The 17,114-nt window shown below is 37.7% G+C and overlaps 1 pseudogene; it reads left to right on the forward strand.

Annotated features, from left to right (window-relative positions):
• The first annotated feature begins 15,530 nt into the window (after nucleotides 1-15,530).
• LOC111760114 (eukaryotic translation initiation factor 3 subunit J-like) lies at nucleotides 15,531-16,089 on the forward strand (annotated as a pseudogene).
• The last annotated feature ends 1,025 nt before the right edge of the window (nucleotides 16,090-17,114 follow it).

A 17,114-nucleotide genomic window follows, 5' to 3' on the forward strand; every position in this document is an offset into this window, starting at 1 on the left:
AACTTCCTAATACTCAAAGATACCTTCTACTTGTAAATTTTTTTCACAGCAATCTCAGAAATTTTTTTAATTTTCATAATAACATTTAAAATGAGGTAAAGATTATTACCCCCATTTTCTACGCCAGCTAGTCCCCAAGCTCATACAACTAATAGTGGGCAGTGCCTGGATTGACATGATTTTACTCGACTTGAAGCAGAGTGTTCTTTCTTTCAAACCATCGCTCAGGAGAGTTCAGTACAGGGGTAATCAGACTTTGCATTTAGATATTTAACTTCTGAAGTATCTGCATGTGGTGATTTTTAAAATATGTCCGTAAATTCTCTGATATTTCTCTAAGAGGTGAAGCTTAATTCCCCTCTCCTTGAGAGTGGGCTGGTCTTAGTGACTTGCCTCTTAAGAATAGATCACAGCAGAAGTGATGGTATATCATTTCCAAGATGTAGATATAAGGAGATGGCAACTTGTGTCGTGGGGGGACTCTTTCTTGGATCACTTGCTCTGGGGAAACCAGCTGCCATGTCTCAAAGGCACTCAGATGGTCCTGTGGAGAAGCCCATGTGGTGAGGAACTGAGGCCTCCAGCCAAAAGCCAGGAGAGGAAGCCTCCTCCGATGCTGTCACCAAGACTTCAAATGGGGGAGCCTCAGCTGACAGTTTGACTGCAACCCCATAAGACCCTGAGCCGGAACCACCCAACCAAGCAATCTCAGATTCTTGACCCTCTAAAGCTGTGAGGTAATAAATGTTGTTGTTTTGGGGTAATTTGTTATACAGCAATAGGCAACTAATACAATGTGCTTATGAGAGCTTGTGATTGCTTAGAAATAGTGAAAATAAATTCAATAGGAAAGGAAGGTAAGGCCCAGGCACCCATAAGGTAGTAGAGCCTTAGGAAGTACAAAGAGACATAGAAAAGTTTAAAAAATCAGAAGGCAAACAGAGCCCTAAGTCCTGGGCTCTTGGGATTGCACATGGCCCATGATTAAGGGCTGGTCCTTAGAATCAAAACTCCCTGGGTTAAAAATCTAATTCTGCAATTTACTACGTAACATGTAGAGGTTATTTTGCTTCTCTGTGCCTCAGTTTCCTCATGTGTAAAATTAAAGAACTCCATAAACTTTTGTGAGTATTAAATATGATACTGTATGAAAAGTATTTAACTTAGTTCCTATTATATAGTAAAGGCCCCAACAATGTTAATTATTACGCTTAATAGAAGGAGTAGTAGAATTTTAGGAGAGCAGAGGAGTAGTAGAATCTGGCTTTGTGTGGGCAACACTGTAAGCAGTTGGGACCTGGGACCCACCGTATAGTAAAGTAGCAGGGCCAAGAGGCATTTGCCAGGTCAGGAGAGGCCCAGAGAGAGTTCTTGGTGAAGTTAAACTGGTGGCCACTGAAATCACCAAGAGGAGCTTCTGGACTTCTCCATGAGTCATCACACAAAAAGTGAATTCAGAGTTCAGTAGTTGTTCAAATGGCATCCCAAGAATGGTGGAAACTAAGATCACATGGATCTGGGCAGGGAGACCTGGGATCCACACAGCGGTAAGAAAACAGAGATATGCTATTCCAAAGACCAAATACAGAAGCTGGTTGGAGCACAGTGACACTGTTGCTACCATCTGGAATGTTGGCCAGTTTCTCAGGACAAAGAGCAAAGTCCCGATTACACACAAAGAGCCTATAATTCAACTTTCAAGGCTGAGTTTTCCAAGAATGGACCTAGTAGGTCGTTTCACGTCACCCCATCCTCAGTCTTTAACAACTTATGCCTGCATTAAATTCTCCCTTCCTCCTAAATAGCAGATGCAAAACCCTCTCTAAACAGACAGTGAATAATCTTAAAAGGCAGGATTTGGAAATGGCCACAGTGACCACCAATATAATTAATGCCAGATGTCTTCAAAGACCTTCTTTCACCTAGAAATGAAACTAATTACTCGTCTTTTTCACGGGGAGTCCCTCACTGTGTGTTGTGCAGGAGTAGCAACAGCTGGGCCATCCCTGGCCATTTATTCTCAAAGGCCTTTCAATAAATCTGGTTTGAATTCTAGAGACTACCTTCCCCCACAACCTGAAAGAAATATTCAGGAAATAGAACCTAGTAAAATGATTTATAGCAGCCCACAGTCTGGTGGGGAAGAGGCTGGTAGTGAAGCAATGAATTCCAGCCCCTCCTCAGCCATGTTCAGGTGTAAACAAACAGTGAGTTTTAAAAAATTTTTAAATAAATTGAAAAAAAAAAAAAAAGTCAGGTACAAACCATGGCACTCAAGTATCATGCTAAGGCAAAAAAAAAAAAAAAAACAGAAACAAGAAAAGGAAAAGTTAGAAGGAATGGAGCTAACTTTTACAAAACCTGTTGATATGACAGAAGGTTTCTGAGATTCTGGAAATACACTGGTTTTTGTTTTTAATCTGAGTGATGGTTACCCAGATATTCATTTTATTACAATTATTTAAATTGTATGTATCATATGTACATTCTTTTATATACATGATGCAGTTCACAACAACAATGAAAGTGGAGATTTTTGGATCTAACGTTTTAATTGTTTTGTAATTTTTTGCACTGGAGTCAGAGAATGTATTACTGATGATTTGAAAGCTTTACTTTCTTAAGACTTGCTTTGTGTCCTATTACGTAGTCATTGTTGTTAAGGTTCCATGTGTGCTTGAAAATAAAATACACTAATTATTGGATACAGGGTTCTATAAATGTATATTAAGTAAATGTTAATTGTGTGGTTCAATCATAAAAAAAAAAACCTGTTGACATGAATGCACAACTCTGTGATTATACCAAATGCCATTGATTATACACTTTTGATGGATCATATGGTTTATAAATACTTTTCATTAAAATTGATAATATATTTTTTAAAAATCTATTGATAGAGCATCTCAGGAAATGAAAGGACTTAAAGAATTTCAGGATTGGAAAAGACCTTCAAGGACCCTTTATTTTTGTTCCCCACCATTGTTCACCTCTATTCAAAACAGTAAGAGCTGAGGCTCAAAGAGATTACCTGGTTCTCTCCATATCCTACAGACCAGAGGTCAGTTCTTTTGACTGCTAATCTAATTCTCTTCCGACTACATTATACTTTACAAAATGCAGATGCAAGGGCATGGCAACTTAATCAGAAGAGTTCATGGGCAAAGTTCTACAGGCCCTGCTCTTTGCCTGGCTTTTCAATTCTGAGCATCATAATAAAGACTACCAGTACCATTCAGGCCTTGTATTTCCCTTAACAGGGCCTGAAGGGTTCTTTTTAATGGGCAAATTTCTAAAGATAAAAAAACATTTGCATTGAGAAAAACTAGATCCAGATCCAGAAATCTGCAAGTTACTAAAATGTCAATACACAATTACAAATACTCTTCCTAGATATGGAGAGTGGTTGTGATTCTGTATTTGATATTCACTATCTGTACTAGGAAAGGTCTAGATGAAGCATGTAGATGAGGAAGTCAGGGAAATATCTCTAATTTCTTCTGATTCCTCCCTTCTCTCACCGTTTTCTTTCTTTGTCCTCTGAATCACTTCTAAGCTGTCAAATCATCCTTATCTATACCTGATAGCTCCCTTGCATCAAAACTGATTCAGGGAAGCGGCTGTGGCTCAATCAGTTGGGCTCCCGTCTACCATATGGGAGGCCCTGGGTTCGCGTCCCGGGCCGCAGAGTGCCGCTGGCCCGCAAGCGCTGTGGAGAGCCAACTCAGCAAGGTGACGCAACGTAAAAGGGAGACAAGCAAAAAACACCAAAGAGCGCACAGCAAATGGACACACAGAGAAGACAACAAGCAAGCTGCAAGGGGGGCTGGGAATAAATTTTAAAAAAATAATACAGACACACAGAAGAACACACAGCAAATGGACACAGCAGACAGCAAGCAAACTGCAAGAGGGGGGGAGTGAAAAAAAACAACAACTAATGCTCTATTCTCAGATAATCCTCTTGAGATGCAATTGTTCAAACTTTCATTTTCTAAAATATGCAGATTTAGGTATTTGATTGAAATTCTGCTACCTGTAATCTTAATTACTAGCTGCATGGTTAATACAATTGCTTATGAACGCACTCTGCAATGTCTTCTGTGTTGCTTACAGTAAGAGAGGCTTTTATAAACCTCTTTTGCTTTCAACAAGAAAAGAAAAAAAAAAATATATATATATATATATATATCTGAGGTGCATGGTGCCCAGGAAAGTCATCTTCTCCTGCTCAGAAACCCTTTTTGCTTGAACCCTTTGGTCCACAATTAAAACTGCACCTGTACCCTGCAACCAGGGAGCATGAGCTTTTAAAAAGGTGTTTTCTTCTTGGAATTGCTGCATTGCCTGACTATTCAATCCTTGCTCTATCGCTGTGTTTGTTTGTAAGAAAGGCAGTAACCTGCTCCAAATTTCATAGTCCTAAGTTCCTTCAGACACCCAAGAGCAAAAATAGAATTGAAGAGAACAAAACAGAACAAGGAGCAGGAAGAAGTAGAAAAAGAAAAAATGAAAAAGAGAACCTAGCCAAGGACTGAGGTCTTTTCAGACTCCTTGACTAGCAAGGACCAGGATCAGAGAAATAGGAGAGTAGGATCTAGAACAAATGGGGTGCTAGGGGAGAAAGAAACACAGCCCGACAGATAAAAGGACAATTCTTCTATTGGAAAGTTGTTGACATTTATTTTGAAAGGGATAGGTGAATAAAGCTTAGCACCAAGTAGTAAGGATCATAAATTGCGTTTAGGACCAAGTGGTAAGGAACAGGAATAGAGCTGAACACCAAGCAATAACAAACAGGAATAGGGCTCAGCATCAAGTGGTAATGATCAGGAATAGGGCTTAGCACCAGGTGGTAAGGACCAGAAATATGGCTTAGCACCAAGTGGTAAGGAACAGGAATAGGGCTCAGCACCAAGTGGTGAGCAACAAAAATAGGGCTTGGCACCAAGACTTTAGTATCTCTCATACCATTTTCCTAGCATCTTCTACAAGAGTTGTTTTAAATTTAAGCGTGTATTTGAATCACCTGGGAGCTGAATAAATGTTCAAATTTCACAGTCTACCCCAACGATGCTGGTCCAGCAAATACGCAGTGATATTCAAGAATCTGAATTTCTCATAAGACCCTGCGTGATTCTGATCGAGGTAATCCCATATCTATAGTTTTAAAAGTATGTTCTAGAATATAACTATCCATTTCTAGATGGGAAGGAAGAAAACAAGAAAAGGAGGAAGAAGAGTGAAAGGAAAAAAATATTTGCTAAAGGTTTTTTTTTCTTTTTTATCCAAATCAAAAGTTCTTAAAAAATACATTAAAAACCCAACATGTGATAAAAATTTAGATAAATATGAACTGTGCACTTTTAAGCACTAAAAAAGAACTATTTTAATAGAATATGTGTAGATGATTTAACTTTTAAAAAAGGCAGAAAAAGATCAAGAAGTCCATTTTTATGAAGTATTGTTTTGTTATGCTATTTGCTATTTTATTTTTAAAAGTGAATAAAATGCATTTTCCTCCAACAAAGGCCACAATATCAAATACTTCTTTTTACCCTTTTCATGAAACAATTCAGAGCCAAACACATTTAGCACATTAGGTCTTTGATCTCCAATTTCAACTCACCCAGCAGAGTAATAGTTACATAAGAGCCCACTGTGAGGTCTTGACCGCTGTTACAGCTTTTTTCTTCAAGGAAACTTCCATTCCCATCATCAATTTCCAAATAACCCACTAGTTATCCAAATTTTAATACTTTACATCAAAGCAGATAAATAATGTGATTTATGTATCTTTTAAAGATAAATTTTAAAATATGTATTTTTTTAAAAATGAAAGAAGAAAGTTCTATCAGTGCTGCTTTTAAAAGCAAATGTACTGAATGCACCAGGGGAGGGAGTAAACTACAATGTACACTCTAATCCACGTGGTGCAGCAGTGCTCCAAAATGTATTCACCAAAAGCAATGAATGTGCCACACTGATGGAAGAGGTCATTGATGTGGGAGGAGTGGGGGGGGGGGGGGCGGGGTATATGGGAACCTCTTATATTTTTTTAATGTAACCTTTACTATGATCTGTGTATCTTTAAAAAAAGAGACAATAAAAAAGTTTTTAAAAAGCAAATGTAATAAACTCTTCAGTCAAATGAAAGATATTTTCAAAATGTATTAAAAAGCATGACTCAACTATTTTTAAAAAGCAGACAAATGTGAGCTTAAGTGCTAGCAGCATTCTCTCTAAAACATTATCTCCCCACTCGGTCTCCTATTAGAATCTTGGGATTGGAAAGGTGGTTAAATTCTTGAGGAAGGTTCTATAGCGTTAAGAATCTCTATGCATGTTTTACATGTGTGAAAGGTAAACTAGCCATTTTGACATTGCATTGTAATATCTTTACTTCTTAAAAAGTTGCCTTATTTCTTCTAGAAATAGCATAGCATCAATTTATTCTGAGGTAAAAACTACCTTTGTATTAAAAGCCTATGATAGTATATTTAAAGATGAAATTGGAAATTGGAAAATTGGAAACAAAGCTCATTCAAACATGTTTTATAGTCTCAGGTAGTCTTTTTTTTAGAAAGCTAGGGTGAAAGCTCGTGCAAACTTTTGCTGATTTCCCCATTGCTGGTCGTAGTTGATGGAGCATTCATGAAAGAGCAAAGATAGCTGTCAGAACACATTGGCAGCTGCAAAACAAGAGCAAAGAATAAGGCTGACATTATTACTAGGGCTGCTTCCTGGGGTGACTCAAGTCTCACTTTTTCCTACCTGAGCAGTAGAGAGACTATGTGGTCACTAAATATTGCATTTATATCCTAATATTGTTTTTAGGATACTGTGTCAGCATTTGGTATGGTTTTAAGATGTTTAGCTCTAAAAATGTGAGTGAAGTAAATGCCAAGTTAACAAGTCCATGACACTGCCAATTACATACAACTAAATATTCCAAAATACATCTCGATAAATAAGTAGTGAGAAAAAAGTCATTCTTGGTATCAGAAGACTTGTGTTTGAGTATGGTTGGTGATATTGAACTGGGAGATCTCAAAGCAATAAAATAACAAGTAAAAAAGAAAAAAAAAAAAATATATATATATATGGTCCCTACCTTCATAAAGTCTATAATCTAGTGTGAAAATCAGATATAATGAAATTTTCACAAAAGAAATATATACCAATTAACACTACAACATGAACTAAGAATGAACAGCGAGAATATAGTTTAGAGGCAACTGGCTCATTTAGAGGGTCTGAGAAGACTTAGGTAAGGAAGTGACATTTGGGTTGGGCTCTGAAGGATGAGTAGGAGTTAATCAAGCAAAAGGCTCAAAGGAGAAGTATCAGAAAGCACTACGATTGGGGGGAAAGTGTGGCTGAATAAACACATGGAATTAAAATCTAGAGTATAGGTTACTAGGAGATAGGATGAGGGCTGAGAAGGGGTACTGATGCTTAATGTATGTAGAATTTTTAATTAACTTTACTATAAAAGTGTGGAAATGGATAAACTTGATGGCACCACATTATAGTGAGTATAACTGACCCAGCTAATTTTAAAATGTGATGGTGGGGAAGTGGACGTGGCTCAACTGATAGAGCATCTGCCTACCATATGGAGGGTCCATGGTTCAAACCCAGGGCCTCCTGACCCGTGTGGTGAGCTGGCCCATGTGCAGTGCTGCCGCACACAAGGAGTGCCGTGCCACACAAGGGTGTCCCCCGCGTAGGGGAGCCCCACGCACAAGGGGAGCCCCACATTGAGCTGCCCCACACGAAAAAAAAAAGCGCAGCCTGCCCAGGAGTGGCGCCACACACACGGAGAGCTGACACTACAAAATGACGCAACAAAAAGAGACACAGATTCCTGGTGCTGCTGAGAATGCAAGCGGGCACAGAAGAACACACAGCGAATGGACACAGAAAGCAGGCAATGGGGGGAGGGCAGGGGAATAAATACTAAAAATTTTTAAAAATGTGATTGTGGCTGAAAGGGGTAGCCTAGGTATATAAATGTCAACTGAAAGAAAACTAGAGAATGATTTAGGGACTGCATAACATAGCAAACCCAGTGGTGGACGAGGATTGTGCTTAATAGTACAAATACCAGTATATTCTTCTATGAACTAGAGCAAATATACATCATTATTACAAGAATATGGTGATTCATGGGAAAAATACAATTAATGTAACTTATGGCCTACAGTTAACAGCAATATTGTAATATGCTTATATAAATGGCACAGAACATATAATAGGGGGGTATGGGATTTTTTCTATTAGACTAAGGAAAATGTTCAAAAATTTACAAAGGCGATGCACAACTCTGTGATGAAACTGAGAGCCACTGAGTGTACCCTTTGGATGGACTGTACAAGGCAGGGAACCACGTGGGAGAAGATGGACTATGGTTAACAGTACAAATATGAGAGTGTTCTCTCATGAACTAAATAAATGTACGATACCAATACACGGTGTTACTAGGGAGGTATATGGAAAAAATACACCGGATGTAAGCTATGGGCCATGGTTAGTGTTAATATTATGGTATTCTTTCATAATCTGTAAGAAATGTTCCACAACAATGCAAAGTGTTGGTGGAGGGGTGACGTATGAGAATTCTATACACGATGCATGATTGTTTTGTAAGCTCATGACTTTTCTAATTTAAAAAATACTTATTAAAAAAAGAGACAAAGTTTAGCTAGACTGTACAAAACTCAGGTACAATGACACAAAATGAGTCTGGATCAGGTAGCCAGAGTCTGCAGGGCCCCGTGTATTGCATGGAAGATTTGGATCTTTACCTTAAAAGAATTTGGGAGTCACTGAAAGGTTTTGTGTGAGGGTGTATACGTGGGTGGGTGGGTGTGTACATGCGTGTATACTCTCACAGCACAGGTTTTAGGAAGAAGAGTAGGGCCTGGCCATATTTGTACTTCTCAATCAGTCTGGTGGGATATGGAGAAGAGATTGAAGTGGGGGTCAGATGACAGGTGGAAGGACCTTGGTGGTGGAAAACCGGTCTGAGATAATGAATGGGGAACAAGCTAGGATGGAGACTTTGGCCCAGAATCAGCTGGATGGCTCACAGGGATAAAGGACCAAGCCTGGGGGGGGAGAAGGCAGGTCATGTCTTCGATTTTGAACCTGTTGAGTTTGAGCTGCCATTGAGAAAACCAAGTAGAGGTAAGAACAGACAGCTGGCTCTTGAGGTTTAGAGCCCCCAGGGTAGACTGCGGCTACAAGTATTTGAGCTGTTGGCTGAGTTCTAAAGGGTATATCGGACTTTAACATATGGAGAATGAGGGGCATTCCGGAAAGAACACTTGTAATCATACTAAAACAGAAACATATAGTCTGCTCTTTCATTAACCACTTATACAAACTATTTTCTTTTATAACACAATTTAATCAAGACTCTCAAAAAAAAATGTAAGCCCTAAAAGGCACTAATCCATTATTCTCTTAGTCCAATGGAATGTTAATTTTAGAGTAGACTCACATAATGGATAAAGGAACTGCCTTATAAAGGGTGAGTTCCTACATCCTATGAAATTTACAACCTCTCTTTCCCCATAATCACAATTTATTCAAAAATTTCTAGAATTTCCTTCAGAATTATGCTTCTTTTATAAAGGCTAAAAAAAAATGTCTCCCAAGTTTCCCAACTATTTCTATAATTTGTTAAAATATTTGGCGGAGGTTTTTTTTTATTTCCCTTGGCCTTCAATTTTTTTTTAACTCAAATCCATTGTGACAGAAAGCCAGTTTGATCAGTTGTAACCTGTTGCTAATTTAAAAGTCAATATTTGCAATTGAGTTAATTCTTTATTACATATAGTACATAGTCAAGATTTTCCTTTCACTTAAGTGCAATAGCATTGATTGAACGTGAACACGCTTTTTGGGGAGGAAGAGAAATGTAAGCCAACCTGCAGGGACTTGCTGGGGAAAGCAACGCAGCTTATCTTATCTGCAGCACAAGCCAGAGGGTGTCAGATACTGGAACGGCATCCCTCTGTGCTATGGTGGGCAAAGCTGAGAACCACTGCTCTAAACAAAAAAGCCTGGCTTATCCAAATAAAATGTATTACCAATAACGTATCCGTTTCTCTTTTTTATGCAGGCCAAGAAAAAAATGTTTTAAGTGTTTTCAGTTGCTTTGTAAGTTATTACAAATAACAGACTAATTTTTTTTTTTCAGATAGAGAAGAAAATATTCAAGGCAGCATCTACTAAAAATCATTTACTTTTTGTAGAGGACAAACTAAGAAGTACAAGTAGAATTACCTTCTTCAAACTTCTTAGAAAACAATTTCGTACATTTAATTTCATCACTTAATTTAGCGTGACATGAAAGGGAATGCTATTATAGCAATGCAGATTCATTTTACTGTGCACATACTGAAACTATAGCCAAGAGAGCAGCTAGTGGTTTGTTTATTGTGTGACAAAATCAAGAACACTAACTATGTCTTCAGCATATTCATCTTCATTACATTATCAAAAAGATCACATATCAAAATGGATTATAAGGAAAAGTTCTTCTTCAATTGGCTAATTTCCAGAGAGTTTCCATGCTGACATAAAGTTTATGTCAGAAGTATAAACTCTTGAAAGGATGACAGATATTTGGAAGCAAGCGCAGTAGACAATACCATTTTCTTACACAATATCCATGTGTTTACAATTTTCAAATGATTACCATTATAAACTTGCTATTTGAGGAGTTTTCACATGTTTAAAACACAACAAAGTTTGTCAATCCTTTAGGATGGGAACCATACAAAATCAATTTAATTTTCTGAACACCTACTAGTTCTCTAGAGTCAGGAGATCCTGAGATTTTAAAATAAACCATCTCTGTTATCAAGGACCAAGCATCTACTGGGAGAAAAAGACTTATAAAGAAAAGTAGTTATATTAGAGAAGCAAAGTGATAGGATAGTAGGAGTGAGAATGTGAGCAGGGATAGCTTTATACATGGTGACAATTTTGAGTATGCATTCGTAAACAAACAAGAATTTGGCAGATACACAACTTGAGGAAGGACTTTGTAGGGAAAGAACACAATATGCCCAAAGAGAATGGAGCCTCAAAGAGTCTGGTGTGTTTATAGAGCTGTAAGCAATTATAGAGGACTGGAATTTAAGAAGAATCTTCAGGGCGCTGGGCCAGAAAAGCAGACCTGCAAGTCAAATGCAGGAACATACACTATTCATCGACCATGGAAGGCCGGGAAAGAGTTTATAAGAGAGAAGTGAGTGGATTTTATTTTGGTTTTAGAAAGACTACCCCATTCGCAATGGGGAGGATAAAGAAGATTTAAATAAGGAAAATACTATATTTTTTAGAGCAACACTGAATTAATTTTAAAATGTCAGTTTTTTCTAAAGACCTTAAGGTTTTAACAGAATCAGAATCAAAATGGCAATAGTTGTCTTGTTCTGTTTTGGTGAGGGAAACATTACAAAATGATTCTCAAATTCATCTTAAAATTTTCAAACTGATTGTTTTCTATTAAATATCTCATTTGATACTCACAGCAACCCTAAAAAGTAAATGTCAGAATTACACCCATTTGTCAGCAAAGGAGTTTGACAATGGGACAAGTTCAATAACGTATCCAAAATCGTATAGCGTGGTGGGCACGGGGGTCCTGATCCCATAACTTAGTCTCTTAAAAATAGGACATTTGGCTTCCTTTATAGCAATTTTTATAACATGAAAAACTTTAAATAATCCAACTGTCAAGCTACAGGGGAATAGACAATGCATTGTGATGTATTCATACAAAGGCTATTATGAAAACATTAAAAACATTTTTAAAGCGTATTAGTGGCATGGAGAAATGCATATACTATAATGATGAATGAAGGAGAGAACAGGAAAGGTCATAGATATATTATTATCTCATTAAAAGGAGAAGAGGAAAAGGAGAAAGAAAATGAGGAGGAAAAAGAGACAAGGTAGGCCTTTGGGATAGAGCAGGAGTAAAAATACAAAAAAATAAAAGCTATTGTTTAGTTTGCAATGGTATAGTCAGAAACCATTTTTACTTTCATTTTAATACTCACTTGGTTTCTATATTTTCTATAAGACATTTGTATTACTCTTATAATCAGTAAACAAAGGAATGTATTTTTTTCTAATTCATTATAATGATTTCAGCGGAATTGTGCTGACTCAAGTCTGATTGCACTGTGTTGGAACTAATATTTGCTAGTTACCTTTCCTATGATTTAAGTCCTTTTATACATTCTTTATTGCAGATAATGGGTCTTTGGCTCTGAGAGGAAAAATGACTTCACCAGGATTACTGCAACAAGTGAGTGGAAGAACCAGAATTAGAACCAGGGTCTCCAGACTCCATCAGGGTCTCCAGAACATGATGACACTTTTTAAGTACTATAAGAGGCTCTCGGTTGATTAAAATTTTTTTCTAAAAGAGCACTGTACATAAAAGTACAAGAATCAAAAGTAAAAATCAAGCAAAATCTCACATAATTAATCAGAACTATTGAGCAATTTCTTTAAGGTGGAAGTCCCATTGCAGATGAAAAGATCTAGATATCTATATTTTAATCAAATATCTGTAGAATTCAGGAATGTTGTACAATTGGTCAATTTTCTATGGGACAAATTTCAAAAAGCCTTGCTGTCAAGGGAGTCAAGCAAGTAACTACAGAATTCTAGAATACTAAGAGAATCGAGAGTCCCAGGGAACCCTTCCATCACCTCCAGCTCCTTGGGCCGTGTGCGGCACCTATTCTTGGGCACAAGGCATTTCTCTTACCAATTTAGATCCACACTTCGAATTAAGTGACTTTTAATTCAAGTGACAGAGAGAGATCACAATAAAGAACCAGGAGCTCTCCTCAATCTACAATAATCATTCTTTTTCTACCTCCTTTCTACTTCCTAACCCAAATCAGTTCCCAAATCTTCCACTTCTTTTAAAGAAAAGTGTCATTTCCTCCTTCCTCCAAAACCTGGATGACAGTCACATCCTTCCTAATAGGAGCTCTGATAAATACAATTTCTACTTGCCTTATTTTATACTGAAACACAGAACACAGCATGTACAGAAGAGAAGAGAAAGGATGAAAAAATAAATAAATGAAATTAACAAGAGAAACCAGTGGGGACAGAAAAGTGGAGGGGAAAGGTTTGGACTGGCACCGACATCTACTCTGATCAGCAGATGGAAGGAGGGGAGGAAGGCAGAGGGAATTCAGGACAGGTGGTAACTCAGTTGGCCACTCCGTGTTCCCCACGAGGACATGCATTTTCACATTGTTGGAACATAAGAATTTTAAACCCAAAATCACTGTCTGACAGGAAACGGGGAAATTAAACGTGAGGTCGATACCATCTGTCCCAGAACAACCCCAGCTATTAGTAAGGAAATCCAGAATATCTTCAATACTCTTTAAAAAACGAGGACACCCTGAAGTTGAAATTTAGTAAAGACGTCCAAATTCTCATGACCCTCCCCCAAGTTTTTATAATCTTTAATCACATACCTTCTCAACTTTAATCTTTTCAGAAGGAATATTCAAAATCTGCCCTCATATAAAAATTACTCCCTGTATCATTGCTAATGTCTTTTTAAAGACTATTCTGCAAACCCTTTGGGAAAGAATAACAATCAGCACTAAATATAGCATGTTTCAATTTCAGCCTATTAAGGTAAAGGACTTCTATTTCCTATGATGTGGTATGTTAAATAACAAAAAACTCTCCCTCTACAAAACATCCATAAATCCTCATATGAGCAGATCTAAGCTCAAAAGAAAGTAAGAGAAGTCCTCCAGGGCTGTAAACAAAGATGGAGATGAAAAACAGAGAGGTAAGAATAGAGAAGAGACTCAGATACCAGATGGTGCCGGTGGCATGAGTGGGTGGTGAAGGTGGACTTGGCCATCTAGCAGCTTGGGTTTCAAGGACCTAGAGCAGACAGTAGACAAAACCCTGGATTTACAAGAGGGTGCAGGATTGGAATTGAGACCCATAAATAAAACCAGAGTCCTCATACATCTACAGGCACAAGAAAAGTTTGATAAGGAAAAAATTGTATCCCTTGTCAAAGACAGAGGACAAGAAAGCTGAACTTTCTTTTCCTAAGTAAAGTCTAACCTTAAAATCTAGAATCACAGACCTACACAAGTTCAAGATTCAAATGTATACTATCTGCATGATCTCGGAACATCCAAACAGAAATAGTAACACAAAAAGTTGTCCCAGACTGGCAAGAATATGGGGAACCTGACAATAGGAAAAGCAAATTCACTCTGAAAAGGTATTCCCTCAATCCAAACTACACAGGACTTGTACAGATAAAGTCTAACAGAACATGATCTTACTATTAAAATTAGCAAATAGGGAAGCAGGTTAGCTACTGGTTGAGCACCTGCTCCAAATATACAAGACACCAGGTTCATTCCCTGATACCTCCTAAATTTCTTTTTAAATTACCGAACACATAAGCAAACAATGCACCAAGAATAAGAGTCAGCAGGAAAAATATGTGGTGCAAAATGTCAGATTGTAGGAATTTTATAGAAAGATAAGAAAAAATTTTAAAATATGAGAGAATAAAATATACTACAAAATGACCAGGGATGTTTGGAAAGCAACTAACTAGACCTTCTCAGAATAAATCAAATAATCATTGAAATAAAAGTTCAGTTGATGATTAAATGACAAAGCTGCAGAAAATACCAGAGAATTAGAATATAGATGTGAAGAAATCATCCAAATTGCATTGTAGAATTTAAGAGCTTGAATATATTGGAGAAAAAGCATGGAGAGCGGATGTAGCTCAAGTGCTTAAGCAAGTATTTCCCATGTCTGAGATCCTGGATTCAATCCCCAGGATATCCTGGGGGGAAAAAAAGTAAAAGATGTGGAAAATAGAATGAGAAGGCCCAACAAAAAGCTAGTAAAATTTCCAGAATTATACAATAGACAGAATGAAGAAGAGGAAAGAGTTGAAGAGAAAATGGTTAACAGTAATTCAGAATGAATAGAGGCACAAACTTTCAAATTCTAGAATTAAAGTCAATTAGAGGCCGAAGTTAGAAAAATAAGTGAAATCCACTTAGGCACATTATAGTGAAACTTCAGATCATTAATGACAAAAAGATCTTTAGAGCAACCAAAGAGAAAAAAACAGAATAGGAATGAAAAAATAAAAGAACAGCAAAAGCCAGGTTAAAGCACAAGGTAAGTTACAAGATATATGCCCAAAATAAATAAATAAAACAACTCTAATAAATGTAGAAGTTTAAGCATAGTGGTTAGAAGCCAGACGATCAAAAGCAAGTTCTAGAGTCAGCCACAGTCCAGTGACTCACCTCCACTGGGTAACTCCTCCGTTCTCCCCTCACCCATGTGCACACCGGCTTGATACAACAGCTCCGCAGATACAGTCTTTGTGCAGGAGCAGGTGCGGAAGTTGGGGGAAACAGTGACACTGCCCGAGGGGACCACTGAGAAGGCAAGGACCAGGATGATGAAAAATGAAAGAGGAAGCAGAAGTAAAAGTTTCAGAGAAAAGAAAAATAGTAGAGAAGGTCATAGAGGAAGAATGGCAACAGAAGAAAAGGCAAGAAGAAGTTAAAGAGAGGTTAGAAGAACCCGAAGAAGCTGAAACACTAACTCCAGAAGAATAATTGGCAGATATACAGTGGCTAAAGAAGTTGTGGGAAGAGTCAGACCTTGATTTAACCAAATAAACTTTTGGTAAGAGATGATTTCACAGAGCTTAGCTTGAGATGTGCATTTTTTTTTTTTTTTTGAGGTGGTACCAGTGATTGAACCCCAGACCTCTTCACTTGGGAAGCAGGAATACAACCACTGAGCTACATTTGCTACTGGAGATGTGTATGTTTCCGTGGAAGTTGATGACTTGAAAAAGATGACCAAGTCGTTGACTGTGCTTTGCAGTGAAAAAACAGAAGCAAGAAAAGCAAAGCCCAAAAAAAGAAAGATGTGGTTCCTGGAGAGGGAGCAAAGGCCACCATGAAAGACCATGTGGCAGACTCTGGCGGTTTTGACCAAGGACATGTCCTAGACTGAAGACTTCGTGTGGCATTTTATCTTTTCCTGGTGTTGTCTTTCTGTTGCCCACAATCCCTTCAATATGTAGCACAACTTCCTTTCCTTTCAGTTCTGCCAAAAGCTACAATCAGAAGTGTAGTGTCTTTGTGCTGGTTATTTAATCCCTTGACAGGTAGGTGATAATGCACAAGTGAGGAAACTTGGATCTTGTTGCCCAAGGGACCTCAGGTGCTACTAAATCAAAGTTAAAAAAGAAAAAATAAAGAATCCTAATAATGTTGTCATTGTTGCTATCTGATTCCCTAGCAACAGCCACTAAATTGGAAAGAAAGGTTGCAATAAGACAAAAAATTGCGTGGTATTTCCAGCATACTCAGTAATATAGCCTTAACCATACTGCCTCGAACTACTCCTAAAGAAGATGAGCAAGACAGCAAGCTGATAAAACAGGCTGACACAGCAAAGTGACTCAATGAGATGACACAACGAGGAAATATGAGAGACACAACCAGCAGGGAGCAGATGTAGCTCAAGTGATTGGGCATCTCCCTCCCACATGGGATGTCCTGGGTTCAGTTTTCAGTGCCTTCTAAAAAAGAAAGAAGATGAGTAGACACAGAGAGTACACAACAAACAGACACAGAGAACAAGCTGTGAGCACAAACAATGAGGAGGGGGAGAAATAAATCTTTTTTTTTTTTAATTAAATGATCAAAATCCTCCAACTTTGAAGCTGAAGAAGATAAACCTCTTCATTATTCCATTACAAGTTGTGGCATCTCTTGAGAGCATAGACTGGCTAGTTTATATTTATCAGAATCTCTCTATTGGTGATGCGCTTCAGATGGAGGAAGGAAACTTCACCTGTTTTAGTTGCCTGATTTTAGTGTCTGAGAAACAAATATCCTTGGTTCTCTTATATCTTTGGAATAAACAAATAAGTAATCTTCCATATGAAAAATTGCATGAGAAAGAAATAAAAAGTTGGGGATTAAGTATTTGTTCCCACATATGACAGATAACTAGTTAACACCTATCACCTA

The sequence above is a fragment of the Dasypus novemcinctus genome, chromosome 22 (genome assembly GCF_030445035.2).
Source record: "Dasypus novemcinctus isolate mDasNov1 chromosome 22, mDasNov1.1.hap2, whole genome shotgun sequence".
Taxonomy (NCBI): Eukaryota; Metazoa; Chordata; class Mammalia; order Cingulata; family Dasypodidae; genus Dasypus; species Dasypus novemcinctus.